This window comes from Amblyomma americanum, chromosome 2, assembly GCF_052857255.1.
Source record: "Amblyomma americanum isolate KBUSLIRL-KWMA chromosome 2, ASM5285725v1, whole genome shotgun sequence".
In the NCBI taxonomy this organism is placed as follows: Eukaryota; Metazoa; Arthropoda; class Arachnida; order Ixodida; family Ixodidae; genus Amblyomma; species Amblyomma americanum.
Genome location: NC_135498.1, coordinates 90,497,077 through 90,502,754, shown reverse-complemented (window position 1 = coordinate 90,502,754; position 5,678 = coordinate 90,497,077). Strand labels below are relative to the sequence as shown.

Sequence of the window (5,678 nt, the reverse complement as noted above, 5' to 3'; positions counted from 1 at the left end):
TTTGGTACGCAATCACGAGCGAAAACATTGTGACATGCAATTTCGGATGCAAACAGGCAAGCGACAGGCAAAGGCTAGTTCGGCACTGAAGCGTGCCTTTTTTTTTGCGGCGAGCAGAACGAATAGTGCGGAAATGACATCTGACCAATAAAAATGTTTTGCTACACTTAGCTGGCTAAACTTAAAAGCGGTAAATCGAAACAAAAACAGCACTGTACCAAAATGCGGCACTTACACTACAGACACATGAGGAGTTCGTCGGTTTCCACTTGTCACGCTTGATCCGAACCAGCCACAGAAGCCTCCTTTTCGTGTCTCTTTGAAAGTGGAACATCCTCCAACCATTTCTCGAATGGTTGGAGCACTGAGGAACACAATATCCAGGCACTGCACGGCGATGAAAGGCGCGGGAACGCAGGCGCGCAGCAGTGACGCCCACACGACAGTAGAGCGGCGAGGTCGACGCGGGGAACGCAATGGCGGAGGGAGCGTGCGAAAACAGGTGTAGGCGGTGTCGAGTGGACCCGCCGCGGTGGATCAGTGGTTAGGGCGCTCGACTACTGATCCGGAGTTCCCGGGTTCGAACCCGACCACGGAGGCTGCGTTTTTATGGAGGAAAAACGCTAAGGCGCCCGTGCGCTGTGCGATGTCAGTGCACGTTAAAGATCCCCAGGTGGTCGAAATTATTCCGGAGCCCTCCACTACGGCACCTAATTCTTCCTTTCTTCTTTCACTCCCTCTCTTATCCCTTCCCTTACGGCGCGGTTCAGGTGTCCAACGATATATGAGGCAGATACTGCGCCATTTCCTTTCCCCTAAAACCAATTATTATTATTATTATTATTATTATTATTAATATTATTATTCTTATTCTTATTATTATTAATATTATTATTATTATTATTGTCGAGTGGATCAAACAGTGACTTCACCCTAAGTGGGGGCGCGCGCATCGAGGCACCCTAGGCGTCTTCCTTCCCCGCATTCAAAGTACCAATTTTATTCAATTCTTCATACTGCTGCTACTGCAGTTTACCGCTTTCCATAGTATATTTATGCCTTTTTTTCTCACAGAGCAGCAGAAAGTGCACTGAAATAGGAGGTGTGTAATTCAATATAGCTGTATATATCCTTTATATTCCAGCTCGTAAAAGCATTTGTTAATATTTAATGCCAAAGCATTTATGGCTCAATTCTCGTTCTCCAGTGGCGGTGGTCACAAAAGTCCCAGATGACGTAACTGTGGTGTAAACGAAATAAAATATCTTCCGAACGAGTGGTGAACCTATACTCCATTTCATACATCAGGTGCAACGCTGTGAAAGGTACGGAAGTAGTCCGGCCGGGAAAACAAGGGAGGCGTGTTACTCCGCGCTTGTTCTCTCTCCGAGTGGTGTAAGGCACGAGAAAGCGACAGCTTGTCGTCAGCGGTGAGAGTGCATTTAATCAAGCTGACGACAAATGTGTCATGTATTAAGCCTGCAGGCAAAGCCTTTAATATGTTCCGCTCGCCACAAGGAGCGCACTAATTTTTAGTCGCGGTTGCTGGGAGCGCAAACAAGAGCGCCAGCTTTGACAGCATTGCAGTGATTTATTAAACGGAGTATAGGACATTAAAACTGCGCGGTAAGCACGAAGCCCATAGGCCTAAAAACTGCACTTCTTGTGGGCGAGCAATGGTGAACCTAGCATATGCTTTCCCTTACGACTGTATGCTAATGAGTATGTTTTCCAGTAAAAGGAAGAGAAAACATTAAAGAAGTAGTAAACTAACATCAAGAAATGAAAAAAATTCTTTCGCATTCAAAGCACTTAACTAGTCTGAAGTGCCCTCCGTAACTTTTTTATCTCGACGCGCTGCAGCTTTTGGATATCCGGCATGAAGAGACCTAAAAGGAGTTTTTGAATGGAATGTGCTGCCTATTCAAGCAGCCTTCCTTGTTCCCCTTATTTGCGGTGCAAGATTATTGCTAATCATTGTTTGCGATTTTTTACCTCTTTGCATTTTTTTTTGCAGCAGGACAGAGACCATGGTCCATATTCAGAGTTTTACGTCATAATCAAATTGTGATTTTCGGCCTCAACTCATTGGTAGATACGCCGGAAGCGGATGCAGTTTGGTTGCTACTGGTATCGGCGGCAACATGCCACAGCGCAGCGGTTTCTGCAGCGAAACTTTGTCGAGAAATTGAATGCGGAAGAAGAAATATTAATCCTCATTTTAGTTACGCATCAGATGCCTCAATTAAGATGTAAACAACAGCTCCTTCATTCACCCAGTGGATTCAATAAACGAAGAGAATATTTCAAACACTCTTTCTGACCCCCTGAAGGCCTGAGGCGTAATTAGAAAAGAAAATAATGAACGCAGCTACGCATGGCTCTGCAGTGACAGCTGGCGGCCTGGCAGCCGCCGGTCGCCAATGGTAAGTAAAAGACAGGTCTGCTTGCAGAACATGGCGTTTTGAATTTATTTTGGGAAGAATGAGAGCGGGGAGAGAGAGAGAGAGAGAAATAAAATTTCTTCACACCCGTCAAATATGACGGCTGAGAAGGCCTGAACCCCCATTCAATCCCCTAACCGTCGGCCGGAATCCCTTGGGACTGGGCGGCGGTCAGGGCGAGACCGATGGCTTTGCGTTGCTCTTCTGCTTCGTGGTTGAGTAATAATGTCTTTCAGGATTCTACATTTCCGTTTGGGTCGTTATAGGAAGGGCAGGTTCAGACGATGTGGACCAGATCTGCAATGCTATTGCAGTGAGTACATCTAGGATAAGATTTCTGGGCGCCATATACTGTAGAGGTGAGAGTTTGGAAACACCCCAGAGAGGAAAATTTGTTGCGTGCACTCACTTGCCGCACAATGCACGCTGGTTGCGGTGCTGAACCATCGCGACGCCGTGACAACTTGCCGCATGCAACATCGCTAAACATAAGCGGCTGTTGTGAACAGACCGTTATGCAGACGGTAATTTAACTTTTGCTTCCTTTTATGCAGGCACTGCTAGAACCGCGAGATGCCGCTGTTAAGCTTTTTATTTTTCTGCAGTAAATAAACAAAAGGGATGAGCTAACCAAACTCCTTACTGTGTTTTTCTTCGCCAATGCGTTGGGAAAGTTCGCAGATGCACTTTTCAGAGGTTCGCCATTGCATCAAGCGCACGCGACGCCTGAAAACGGACTTGCCATCCGACCCGCGAGCTCAATGCACAGCCACAGCACCGCGGCTATTGAGGGCTGTAAGGGACGCCGAAGAACTGCCTACGGCATGTCAAACTCATCGGCGTAGTGGCGCTTCGCTGGCGACTGATCATCCGCGTACATTACGAGCGGGGTCACGCTGCCAGACATTGCAAACGATTATGATACAGGACGCTTCAGGAACTAACAGGGGTCTAGAATAGCGAATGAGCGCAGTAAACAGTTGTAACAATGTAACAGCTAGGACAGTTATAACTGGTTACAGTTTACAGTGCTACCTGGCGCGAGATTTACCGGTTAGCGTTGCAATACGGAGGAAGACGTTTTAGCATACCGTCTCCCCTAACGAGTTGCAGAGCCCAACGAGAACTGAATTTTTTGTCGTTGCTCTTTTTGGCTATGCACACATCATATAGTTTGCCTTAAAAGCTCGAAAATCTCCAAATTACCCGACAATACATGGGCTAATTGTCACTTATACCTCAACGTATGAGCGAAAGTATGCGAAAGAAAAGCGAATGCTATCCCTTATAGCGACAAATCGCGCCGAAGAGTGCGGCGGGAATGCTGTATTTGGTTCGTAGCGGGCATGGAGTTCACTGCCATATTTGTTTACGGTCGAACGATAACTCCTCGGAACGCTGAAGGAGATCCACTAAAGCGTCCCGCCCAGGTAATGGCCGCGCATGCGCAAACGTCGGTAGCCAAGCCCAATAAAAGGTAACGTTAACACGGTAACGATATGCTATAACTCTCTAAAAGCATGTTGCGGGAGATCATGTTTTATGCTACATCATTCAACGTACGCAAACGCAGGCGCCACTGCAGCTGAAGTGATAGTGGCACCACAAGGTTTGGATGAATTCAAGAATATCGCCAACAAATCGCTGCTGGTTGGATCTATAAGCTAACACCTCGTCGAAAGCAATTAAAAACACGCCAAATTTATCGTCCATCCAATAGTTGGTAGGCAAAATAGCGAAAGCCGGCACTCAATTTATAGGACGTTGACGCACCGATAAATGCATTAACACCAATACAGTTCACTCCGATACGAGAAGGTGCTTTCCAGAGCGTTCCGCCATGTTGGCTGTTATCTCAATGGCGTCCTTTGGCATCTGCTAGGGAGCGTACACAATATGCGTAACGTCCCCGTCCCGTTTCTTATACAGTTTTCGCTGCATTCAAGGCGCCGCATCCTCTTCCGGCGTTTCGTCCAATCAGGTGCGGCAACTCATGACGGTCTCGATAATACCAGTAGTCGGAATACGGACTGAGATAGCAAAACGCATGGTTCGAGTTACATGGTTTGTTCTGCGTACTGTTCTTCCAATTTTTGGTCCTTTTGTGGAAGTTTTCCGCTGGCGCGACAAGTCGCTAATGAACCTACCAAGTCTTTTACAGTATTCAGTGCATGCAGAGCTACTGATAAAAACTGCGTCCAACGTAATTTGGGCGGCCAATGCGTATGTCGTAGTTTTGGCAGTGTTCGTCATCTTGTGGTCTTGCTAATGAAGAAATGAAGGATGGTATCATCTTTTTGGTTCGCTTATTATTGTCGGGGGTGTAGCTCAGAGGTAGAGTGCTCGCTTTGCATGTGAGAAGTCCCGGGTTCGAACCCCGGCACCTCCACGGGGACTTTTTTATTTGCGCAGCGGCCCTTTTTTTTCCTTGCTTTGCGCTGACGAATATGTGTGCTCAGCGCTTCATTTCTACTCGAACGTACCGGCAGATTTGCTGTGACCATTTTTCAGCTGGAACCTATCAGTATGCTATGATCACGCTTCGAATGACACTGTGCAACTGTGCAGGCACCTTGCTGGACCCACAGTAGTAGCCTAGTAGGAACGCAGTCAACCCATCCGTAACAAACCCACCGGTAGCGCAGATGGCGTTCGTAATATCAGAAGTTCGCAGTAAACGGACAGCACATTTTACAGCCACAAATGCTACGTCCTAAAAAGGGCCGTTTATTTCATTAAAAACACAGTTATGTGCGCGTACCTCTTCAAAGCAGACATTATCGCTCCGCTTTCTAAACTTTCCAGCACCGTCATGTTCTCCTCTCTGAGACCTGCGCTGTTGACGTTCTGCTTTGGGGGCCCAGCATAGCTAATCGCTGTTCAAGCCTTCACGGCAGATGGTGAATTCAGCCTCGTTAATCAGAATTCTGGCTGTCAGGCGTCGATAATGCAGAAGAGATGCAGCACCGTCCTGTCTTCTTTGTTCCTGGTCTTGTCAGTGCGCTTTATTTATGTGCGAATCTTTTCTGCATTTCGAATAGCAACCAACTGGCCCAAACCACCGTGCTACTGTCAGGTATTGCTAGGACTTGACTTACAAAGGTGCCGTTTGAGCACGTTTCTTGGATGTTGATATCCGCACCAACGAAGTCATCCCAGAAGACTTGTGACCAGCTGCGCATTAACGACGTGGTGCCACTGCGGCTAATCGCGCGTATTAAAGACAAAGTGATC

The 5,678-nt window shown here is 47.2% G+C and overlaps 1 non-coding gene across 1 annotated transcript; it reads left to right on the top strand.

Moving 5' to 3' along the window:
• The first annotated feature begins 4,761 nt into the window (after positions 1-4,761).
• TRNAA-UGC (transfer RNA alanine (anticodon UGC)) lies at positions 4,762-4,833 on the top strand. Its single transcript has one exon. It is a non-coding gene; the product is annotated as a tRNA-Ala (tRNA).
• Positions 4,834-5,678: the final 845 nt, after the last annotated feature.